Raw genomic sequence first — 12,090 nt, 5'->3', positions numbered from 1 at the left:
CATTTGAAACGTGCTGCAATATTTGTAATATATAAATGTATTGCATTTTTGCTAGGTCTTTCTCAATCTAGGCAACTATGCTCAGACCCTCTATCTCTTCTGATCTAGAGTAGGCGAATTCTCTTTGGCGCTCCTCCCACTTGAACTGAAACCTTTATCCACCATCAGGAGTTTGAGAGTTGTGTGTCATCAGTTTTTCTGTAGTTGGAGAAAATCCGGGAGGAAAGAATGACTGCCCAGCAGGGACCGAAGTTGTGAAGGACTCAGCAAATGTACTTTGACAGAATATCTGACCGATATCTCAGACATGGCTGGACACCCTGGCGATGCTGGATCTCTCCCCAGACAAAGGGGAGCTCTGAGCCTTGGGGAGCTCTGATCAACTTTCCTGCCTCTGATGATAATGTTTACAAGCAAGCGGGGCTTCTACACCCATGGGTTTGCCCTTGACTTCCCTATACTCACTCAGCCACTTATCTACAAATATCAGCATTTTTTTTCAACTCATGTTCTTTCTCTAGCATCACTGCCTGGGATTAAGGGAGGAAGAGGAACCACACCGAGCCCACCGGAGTGTTTATTGCTAGAGCCACCACTCTTTGGAGTTTATGGATGAGCTTATATCCCAGTCCCTACTTGCTTCCTATCTAGTAAATTGTTTTCAGGTTCTTTCTCTGACCCTTTTTAATGATTGGGAGGGAGAGGTTCTGTTCCTGTGCTTAACTCCTCCATCTTTCCGCTGTCTCTCCTCTTAGTTTATGATTCCTTTAAGCAGCATGATGGCGCTGAGTTTAGAAGATCAGCAGATATTGGCATGAAACAGAGCTCCATCCTTTAAGACAGTAGTTCTCACCCAAAGTCAAATTCGCCCCCACAGGGGACATTTGACAATGTCTGTGAATTTTGATTATCATGACTGGGGACATCTAGGTCAAAAATGCTACTGAACAAGCTTCAGTGGCATAATCTGGCTCCAGCTCACATGCTCATGGGAAAGCCACCCACGACAAAGAATTATCTGGCCCAAACTGTCAACAGTACAGAGGTTGATAAACCCTAATTTAGTAGCTGAGTACATTGGAACAATTTTCTTAACCTCCTTGAACTTGATTAACTTGTTTTTAAAATGAACATAATAACACCTGTCCAAGACTGTTATTATGTGGTATATTTTAATGATCATGATAATAATATAATAATACTTTTCATTATTATCATCAGCATTAGTAGTAGTAGTAAAATTGCCATTTTTTGAACAGCTGTATAAATGCAAGCAATTGCTTCACCCATTCTGACCTTTAATTATTGTAGACAGAGCTGAATTCACTTTGGGGGTGGCATTGTCTTCTACTAACACCTACTATTTCAACATTTTTTTGTTTGGTTTTTGTTTTAACTGTACTATTTATCTTTTTTTTTTTTTTTTTTCTTTTTAAAGACTCCTTGGTCCTTTATGGGAAAACAGCTTCCTCTTGCTTTTTCTTTTTTAGTTTGCAAGTATGTGTTTTGCTTGCTTCTTTTTATATAAATGCCTCATATTACACACCTCCTCCATATTCATTTAGCTATATCTATAGAGCAACCTAGATAGCATATTAAAAAACAGAGACATTACTTTACTGACAAAGGTCTATGTAGTCAAAGCTATGGTTTTTCCAGTAGTCATGTATGGATGTGAGATTTGGACCATAAAGAAAGCTGAGCACCAAAGCCTTTGAACTGTGGTGTTGGAAGACTCTTGAGAGTCCCTTGAACTACAAGGAGATCAAACCAGTCAATCCTAAATGGAAATTAGTCCTGAATTTTCATTAGAAGGACTGATGGTGATGCTGAAGCTCCAATACTTTGGCCACCTGATTCAAAGTGCTGACTCATTGGAAAAGACCCTGATGCTGGGAAAGACTGAAGGCAGGAGGAGAAAGGGACGACAGAGACTAAGATGATTAGATGGTATCACTGACTCAATGGACATGAGTTTGAGCAAGCTCTGGGAGTTGGCAATGGACAGGAAAGCCTGACATGCTGCAGTCCATGCAGTCACAAAAGTTGGACGTGACTGAGTGAATGAAATGAACTGATACAGCAGTAGATGGCCAATGGAGGTTAGAGATAGAATTATTTTTAGAGATCACCTAATTCTTGTTTTTTTCAGATAGGAGAACTGAGTCTCAGCTCACAGAGACTCCAGGGTCTGGTTAAAAGTGTCAGACAAGGACAGCTTTCAACTCCATGGCCAGGGAATTGACTCAGGCACTGCATCAGAGGAGCCCTAGTAGTAATTCGGACTTTGATGCTGTGAAATAAAGTCAGAATGTTTTCGTGACGCTAGTAGTAAAGAACTCACCTGCCAATGCAAGTAGACCTAAAAGACATGGGTTCAACCCCTGGAGGAGGGCATGGCAACCCACTCCAGTATTCTTGCCTGAGGAATCCCATGGACAGAGGAGCTTGGTAGGGTCACAAAGCGTCAGACATGACTGAAGCGACTTAGCATGCACGCACACATATTGGTAGAAAGTAGCCATGGTTTATATATGCTCAATGTTGATTTTCTGTTGTACATTTAGGTTAATAATACAGAATATCATTTTTCCATGCTCCTAAGACCAGTAAAGTATTAATAGAGGGTGTAAGATACCTGCCCAGGAATAAGATGATCTAACCATGAGGCAGCCACATTTTCCAGATTTTTATTCCTTCTTCTCAAGGTCTTGAAGCAATATAGCCTTGGCTCAGGGCTTAGAAAGATTTTCTACTCCTGACCCATAAAGATTACACATGGAATGGGAGTGATGGTTGTGGCCTTGGACTCCTTGGTTCTGCAAGTTCATCTAATCAGCTCAGAACTGCCAGCCCAGAGGAGCTTTTGGAGAAAACTGCAGCATATACTCAATCACGTGCAGGTGTATTTGTGTCTACAAGTCCTTGTGAGTTTATAAAGGTAGCAGAACATTGTAGAACCAACGACCTTCAGAGTCAGATAAACCTATGTTCAAACTCTCCTCTGTCATTTACCAGCTGGGTGACATTAGACAAGGCAATTAACCTCTCTGAGATTCAGTTTTCTCATTTGGAAAGTGGGAGAATAATAAAGTCCACCTAAGCAATCAACTTATATATTGCTTATGTATTGTCATGTATGGATGTGAAAGTTGGACTGTGAAGAAAGCTGAGTGCCGAAGAATTGATGCTTTTGAACTGTGGTGCTGGAGAAGACTCTTGAGAGTCCCTTGGACTGGAAGGAGATCCAACCAGTCCATTCTGAAGGAGATCAGCCCTGGGTGTTCTTTAGAAGGAATGATGCTAAAGCTGAAACTCCAGTACTTTGGCCACCTCATGCGAAGAGTTGACTCATTGGAAAAGACTCTGATGCTGGGAGGGATTGGGGGCAGGAGGAGAAGGGGACGGCAGAGGATGAGATGGCTGGATGGCATCACCAACTCAATGGACAAGAGTTTGAGTGAACTCTGGGAGTTGGTGATGGACAGGGAGGCCTGGCGTGCTGCGATTCATGGGGTCGCAAAGAGTCGGACACGACTGAGTGACTGAACTGAACTGAAGCAATCAACAGGACTTCCCTGGTGGCTCAGATGGTAAAGCATCTGCCTACAATGCGGGAGACCTGGGTTCAATCCCTGGGTCAGGAAGATCCTCTGGAGAAGGAAATGGCAACCCACCCCAGTACCCTTGCCTGGAAAATCCCATGGACGGAGGAGTGTGGTAGACTATAGTCCATGGGGTCACAAAGAGTCAGACACAACTGAGCGACTTTCACTTCCACTTTCAAGCAATCAACAGATGAACCTTAAATGATAGCTTCTTCCTTTCCCTTGTCCTTTTCTATCACTCAGTTTTTGACAGTAAGACCAATTTTTACTTTTATAAAATATATTCTAGTTTTGAAGCTCTGGGAGTCATTGTGATTCCTGGATCCATCAATGGCTCCAGTGACCTTTTCATTGTGTGACAGTCAGACACAAATAGCCATGACCATGCTGGGGAAGCTGAGGAGAGGGACTGAATTTGGGCAATGGTTGGAAAAATGTCTTAACTCCTGGGGTTTTCTTTTATTGTTTGATTTAACGAATCTCAAGAGGGTTTGGCCTTGGGAGGCAGAAATCAATAATGTAATTCAATACTGTCAGGGCTTTCCTGTCCACCTCAATAGAGAGAAAACCCCCCAAAGTGCATCTAACAGAAGTCAGGAAGGCATTTAGGTCTTAGAGGAGGGGGAGAGGGAGACCACTCTCAAGAAGATGAGGAAGTTGATGGTGATGATGGTGATGGTTTTGGTAGTGATGGTGGGCATGGCGATGATAATAAAAATGATGGTGGTGATGGTGATGGTGGTGGTGGTGACAATGGTAATGATGACGATGATGGTGGTGTTCACGGTGATCATAGTGATGGTGCGGATGACAATGGTGATGATAACGGTGACGATGGTGACAGATATAGTGGTGAGACGATGGTATTAATTATAGTGACGGTGACGGTGATGGTGGTGATGACAATGGTGATACTAATGATAATGGTGATGCCATGATTATGACAATGATTCTACCATTTATTTAAGGCTTATTAAGTGCAAGACCAAGCACCAAACACTTCATTCATGTCCTCATATGACTCCATACTATAAGAGCAGAGCTTAGTATGACCATGTGTCTTTTACATATGAGAAAACTGAGATCCAAAAATGTTAAATCACTTGACCAAGGTCCCCAGTTTATTAATGGATGAAAAAGGCTTTGGGATAATGAGAGATATTTTTCCTTCCTCATTGTTTGGGGAACAAACCTCACAGGTAGTACCAAACTGAAACAAAATTTACTGGGCAGTTAGTCAGATAGAAGTTTGAGTTTTGCCCTTGCCTAATATTGGATCATGTCATTTGACAAGGAAATTAATCTTTCTGAGACTCAGCCTCTCCAAGCCTCAGTTTCCTTTAACTATAAATATGAAAATAAAAATACATAACACACAGGGGATATTTATGATGGCTCAGTGAAGCTTTATCAAGATGTCTATCTGGTGGTACATACTATGGGCTTAATGAAAGTTACTTCCTTCTTAGGGACCAAGAAGCCAGAGCATGGTGATCTCAGCATGAAGCTCATATCAGCTCTGCTCCAGGTGGACTATAGGAGTTGGGCAGACAGGGCTGATTGAGAGTAAAATTGAGGGAAGTTTCATCTGTGAGCATAACACTGGGGGTGGGGGGTGATGGATAGGGAAGGAAATGTAATAAGGACTTCCCTGGTGGTCCAATAGTTAAGACTCTGAGCTTCCACTGCAGAAGGTATGAGTGAAGTCCCTGGTGGGGGAACTAAGATCTCACAAGCCACAAGGCCAAAAAGTGAGGGTGTTAGTTGCTCAGTCCCTCGTGTCTGACTCCTTGAGATCCCAAGGACTATAGCCCACTAGGCTCCTCTGTCCATGGCATTCTCCAGGCAAGAATACTGGAGCAGGTAGCCATTCCCTTCTAAAGGGGACCTTCCTGACCCAGGAATCGAACACACATCTCCTGCATGGCAGGCAGATATTTTACCATCTGAGCAGCTAGGGAAGCCCAGAAGTAAAATAAATAAATAAATAAATAGGGCCAAAGTGTTAAAAAAAAAATTATAGAAACTGGTCTCATTTCTCTGGAAAAATTATATAAAATTCTTGTGCAAGAGAATAATCTCTTTTTCTTTTAATACAACTGGTCTCAAGGAAATTTTCTGGTCCATTCTTTCTGGATGGAAAACTCTACATTTATAGAAGGAGAATAAACACTATCATAACTCTCTAGGGGTCTTTCACCCAACCTTTGACCTCTCCTAATTTAGTGTGGGAATCTTCTTGGATTTCTCAGAATGCTTTCTCACCCCTACTCTTGATTACACTTGAGTGATGGGAACTTAACCATGAGAAGAACATCAACTCAATATGAGTGAGTATAACTCTCTTCTCTTTGCATGAACTGAAGCCCCATCCAAAGGCTGGAGATTAGTGGTCATTTTGTTCTACTTGTGAACTAGAAAAGAGGGATAAGGAAAAGACACAGTAGCCATAATCCAGGCAAGATCTGTATTATCCTACCCCATCAGATCTCTTTCAAGTGGTCAAACACCACTTTGACTCTGAGTTGCTCTTTGTCATTTATTTCCACCGGTTTTGAATCATAAGAGACATCTGTGGTGGACATCCGTCATGACCATATCTCTGACACATACACAGGTATCATTCACCAGACACAAGAGGTAATAGTGACATCCTCTCACACTGGGGTGTCAGGCTCCTAGCCTCACCCTGACAGACAGAACCAAGGGCTCAGAGCACAGCTCATCCCCTAAAAGGACAGAGTCCCTGATAAGTATATCATCAATAAATATCGGAGCAGATGCCATGAAATTCCAATCAGAAGAATTTATAATGTGAAGTCAGATATTATATACTGAGAAATAAATAAACAGAAATTGTCAGTCAAACTCCTGGCAGCTGGGGCCGGCATCAGAGGCAGTAAATGAACTAACTCCATAAATCATATTTATGATCAGCCCCATGGCGCATAACTCTGCCGGTGGGGCTTTCCATTACGTAGCAGGAGCCAGTGGCTTGTCGTGTCTCATAGAAACAGAAATGAACAGAGGCAGTTCATCCCTGGAGCAGTGACCCAAGGGTGTCAGACTATGATTGAAACATCACCCTACTCTCTCTAGGTCAATGTCTGTGTAAGGGTTTGGGAGACAATTCTGGCTTACCACCTGGAGTAATATCTAGGAGCAGGTCAAGGCATCCACAGAATTCTGGCTAGGTGGATCTCAAAGCCCTTAACCTTTCCATACACAACACAAGGACAAAAATGAGTGAGAAGTTGGCTCTCTTTCAAGAGAAGCCAGAGGAGTCTATCAAAATCCCTTCTCTTAGTCATCATCCAAGTCATAACTGAAATCCTGTCCTCTGTTGCACTTTCTCTGAACCTCTTATAGCCTTGAGTTTGGCAACCCAGATGATCTGTTCAATGAGAGATCCAGAGTATGGGACAAAGAGGAGCATGGTCTAGGGGGAGAGAGGATTTTAATCTACTTCACATCTTCAGGCTTTGGTGTATTACAGTACCTCTAATATAAGACTTGGAGAAGGGAATAGCAACCCACTCCAGTATTCTTGCCTGAGAAATCCCAAGGACAGAGGAGTCTGGTGGGCTACAGTCCACAGGGTTGCAAAGAGTCAGACATGACTTAGTGACTAAACAACAATATAAGATTGCTCTCAAATTTGTTACATCAGTAAATGAATTAAAAAAGAACCATCCTGAAAGAGATATCCTCTCATTTTCCCCATCATTCCTGTTTGTTTGTTTGCTTTTTGGCTTACCACCTTCCATTGTGGTCTCAGACAGATGATGCAATCCCTGAGATGGAAAAGACAGGAAGGTGATTAAGACCATGCATATGAAACCCAACTACTAGTTTCAAACTTTCAAACCCTACTTCTGCCTAAAGTAACTGAGCAGCCTTGGAAAAGGCTGAACCTAAACTGCTGAAGCTTGATCAGTACATCTACGCAATGGAAATATGAATATTTGTTGTTTTTCAGTTGCTCAGTCGTGTCTGACTCTCTGTGACCGCATGGACTGCAGCATGCCAGGCTTCCCTGTCCTTCACCATCTCTTGGAGCTTGCTTAAACTCATGTTCATTGAGTCGGCGATGCCAACCATCTCATCCTCTCTCCTCCTCTTCTTCTCTTGCCTTCAATATTTCCTAGCATCAGGGTCTTTTCTAATGAGAATATGAATATATGACCCCATTGAAAGAATTAACTCATGCCGAGTGTTTGCGGACAGCTTTCTGGGCAAATAGTGGCATGTGGCTTAAATATGAATGCCTGTGACCATGCCTGACAACTTCTCTCTTCCATGACCTTCCTCCTTTAGAGCCGAGCATTTGCCTGCTAAAGTGACTTGAACTACTACTTGAGAAGGTCTTCAAAACTCTGAGGATAAGGTGTCCCTGGTGGTGCAGTGGTTAAGAATCCTTCTGCAAATGCAGGGACATGAGTTTGATCCCTGGTCTGGGGGATCCTAGATGCAGCAGGGCGACTAAGCCCATGGGCCACAACTGCTATTACTGTGTTCTAGAGCCCAGGCTTGGCATTAAGAGAAACCACTGCAATGGGAAGCCAAGTCCCTGTACTAGAGAAAGCCCTTGTGCAGCAACGAAGGCCCAGCATGGCCAAGAGTAATTTTAAAAAAATAAATAAATGCATACATAAATAAATATTATTTTAAAAATCTGAGGATAAAGGACTGACTAAGACGCTAATAGAGACTGGCTGACTTTCTGCAAGTACTGTGCTTCCCTCTAAGACCTGGGTCCCTGGCCATGATCTGTAGTCAGGAGATGTCCTTATTCATGGACTCTCCCATGCTTACCATTCAGATTTCCCTAATAAGACCCAGACTCCCAGAGAACCTTCCACAGAAGCTGCCCTTCCCTACTTAACTGATTTAAAGTCATTCCCTGGTCCTTGCAGCTCATCAGCAAGTAGCAAGCAGAGCAGTAATTAGACCCTCTGCTGAGCCCTACACTGGCGATTTGAATAATTGAGAACACTGCAAACCTTGGTAATGGGGAGAAAAGAGAGACTAAAATAAAACATTTCCCTAGTTAATAGCTAAGTAACCTTGAGCATCCCAACAGGATCAAGGAATGGGGCATGGCTAAGGGCAAGGTGCCCCTCAATGCCCTGAAACACTAGAGGACTGGATTCTGAGAAGCTCAAATAGAATTCCTGGGAGTTCCCTCCTATATATGTCCACAATGCATGCCAAAACATTACCACCTCCCCTAGGACATCAGGCCTGTTAAATTGTATCTCTACCTAGTGTTTCATGCCTACCTTTCTGGCATGTCTACAATCAATGCAATGATAGGTAGCCTCCCGGTTCAGTTTCAAGGATGGCCAGCTGCTATTTCTGAAGTTTCCCTGTTAAACAATTGCTTCTTTGTCCCACTGAGGTAATGATTTTTTCAGAAGCATGTTATCTTTATAAGACAATAGTATTAGCCATGCCCTCAGGCATTGGAAGATGCTATCAATAGGGAGATTGACCCAGTTTTTGCTTACCTGAGAACCCTGGCTGCAGGCAAGTAGGTGAATGAGATTATTAATCAAGGACCTTCTAGACCTAGAAGTCCGTAACCTTATTCAGTCCTTAAATTGTAATTCCAAAATAAAAGTAAAATAATTTGTCATGAGGGTGTAAGGATGTTCTGAAACACAGGTGCAAGATTTCAGGGCTACACAGCCTTTCTGTGGAGTAGGAAGGAGTCCCCGGCAGAAGGATGATGTTAGGTTCAAGTACGCAGGATAGAACCCGCTGTCTCTCACCACACTTCCACCATTTCCTATCACTAGACTAGACAACAAAGGGGCCAAGCCACCAGGCCTGGGCTTCTGAGGGCATTTAAAAATCCTGCTTTGAGAAGCATTACTTTTGCCTTCAGGCAGCCCAGGGAGACACGGATAAAGGCGCCAGCCACATGCTGGGGAGGAGAGAGATTTACTCAGAGTTTCCTTGTGGTTGGGTGGTTCCAAATTCTGGATCCTCAGCATTTTCACATGTGAGGTTCACGAGGCACAGTGGTAGCTCTTTGAATTCATCACCAATGGTCTGGGACTTGGAGAATGAGAAATCCAGTTCAACATAACAAACATCAGGTAAGTATATACTAAGACTTTATTTTTGAGGGCTCCAAAATCACTGCAGATAGTGACTGCAACCATAAAATTAAAAGATGCTTACTCCTTGGAAGGAAAGTTATGACCAACCTAGATAGCATATTCAAAAGCAGAGACATTACTTTGCCAACAAAGGTCCATCTAGTCAGGCCTATGGTTTTTCCTGTGGTCAAGTATGGATGTGAGAGTTGGACTGTGAAGAAGGCTGAGTGCCGAACAATTGATGCTTTTGAACTGTGGTGTTGGAGAAGACTCTTGAGAGTCCCTTGGACTGCAAGGAGATCCAACCAGTCCTTTCTGAAGGAGATCAGCCCTGGGATTTCTTTGGAAGGAATGATGCTAAAGCTGAAACTCTAGTACTTTGGCCACCTCATGTGAAGAGTTGACTCATTGGAAAAGATTCTGATGCTGGGAGGGATTGGGGGCAGGAGGAGAAGGGGACGACAGAGGATGAGATGGCTGGATGGCATTGCTGCCTTGATGGACGTGAGTCTGGGTGAACTCCGGGAGTTGGTGATGGACAGGGAGGCCTGGCGTGCTGTGATTCATGGGGTATCAAAGAGTCAGACATGACTGAGCGATTGAACTGAACTGAACTGAATACATATCGGGCTTCCCTGGTGGCTCAGATGATACAGAATCTGCCTGCAATGCAAGAGACCCAGGTTCAATCCCTGGGTCAGGAAGATCCTCTGGAGAAGGGAATGGCTACCCACTCCAATATTCTTACCTGGAGAATTCCATGGACAGAGGAGGCTGGCAAGCTCTAGTCTATGGGGTCACAAAGAGTCAGACATGACTGAGTGAATATACTACTCCTCCTACTACTATATATATAGGAAATATACTACTAAATATATATAGGAAAGATGGCCATTATGACCTCATTGTAGTTTCCATTTGCATTTTCCTGTATATATATATATATATATATAACACTCATATATATAACTCCTGGTATATATATAACACTCCTGCTGCTTCTAAGACACTTCAGTTGTGTCCGACTCTGTACAACCCCATGGACGGCAGCCCACCAGGCTCTGCCGTCCCTGGGATTCTCCAGGCAAGAACACTGGAGTGGGTTGCCGTTTCCTTCTCCAATGCATGAAAGTGAAAACTGAAAGTGAAGTCACTCAGTCGTGTCCGACTCTTAGCGACCCCATGGACTGTAGCCTACCAGGCTCCTCCATCCATGGGATTGTCCAGGCAAGAGTACTGGAGTGGGGTGCCATTGCCTTCTGCTAAGTCACTTCAGTCGTGTCCGACTCTGTGTGACCCCATAGACGGCAGCCCACCAGGCTCTCCTGTCCCTGGGATTCTCCAGGCAAGAACACTGGAGTGGGTTGCCATTTCCTTCTCCAATGCATGAAAGTGAAAAGTGAAAGTGAAGTCGCTCAGTCATGTCTGACTCTTAGCGACCCCATGGACTGCAGCCTACTAGGCTCCTCCATCCACGGGATTTTCCAGGCAAGAGTACTGGAGTGGGGTGCCATTGCCTTCTCCACTATATATTTATCATTGTTCAATAGCCCTTGCCTGGAAGAACTTAGTATAAGCTTCACTTACTCATTAAAAGGAGCTGATACACTAAGGACTTTTGTCCCTTGCCTACAAAAGGCCTAACTATGAACTTGCAATTTTTTCAACTCTAATAATGGTATTCTGCTTTATTCTTTAAGCTTTTGGCCACACCACATGGCATACAGGATCTTCGTTCCCCAACTAGGGAGCAAACCCATGCCCTCTGCAGTGCAAGCTCAGAGTCTTAACCACTGGACCACTAGGAAAATTCCATGAACTTGTAATTTTATGTCAGCATGTGGCAAGAGCCAAGTAAAAAATATAATTTATTGCAAGAGACAATTGAAGAAGAAAAGTCTTTCATCCTTTAGGAATGGTAACTTTCTTCACAGGGGTAAAACTTTCAAAAAGAATATTTGGGTTTCTTCCCACTCAGAAGTATACAAATTATACATTTTTAAAAGTAGTATGAATATATATTCTAGGGGTAACAATGTGTTTGATATACCAGATGAGGAAGATAATTTTGTGGCTGTCTGAACCCAAAAGGTAGTGTTGTAACTTGATCTAAGCATCAGGCTTGGAGAAAGGAGACAAGTTAACCATGTGGGCTTCCCTGACTCAGTGGTAAAGAATTCACATGCCAACACAGGAGACACTGGTTCCATCCCTGGGTCAGGAAGGTCCCCTAGAGTAGGAAATGGCAACCCACCTCAATATTCTTGCTTAGAGAATCCCATGGACAGAGGAGCCTAGCAGGTTACAGTCCATGGGGTCACAAAGAGTTAGATGTGACTGAGCAACTGAGCGTGCGCTTACACACACACGCACCG

This window comes from Bubalus bubalis, chromosome 20 (genome assembly GCF_019923935.1).
Source record: "Bubalus bubalis isolate 160015118507 breed Murrah chromosome 20, NDDB_SH_1, whole genome shotgun sequence".
Classification (NCBI taxonomy): Eukaryota; Metazoa; Chordata; class Mammalia; order Artiodactyla; family Bovidae; genus Bubalus; species Bubalus bubalis.
The sequence above is the reverse complement of the archived record's forward strand: the minus strand, read 5'-3'. Positions refer to the sequence as shown.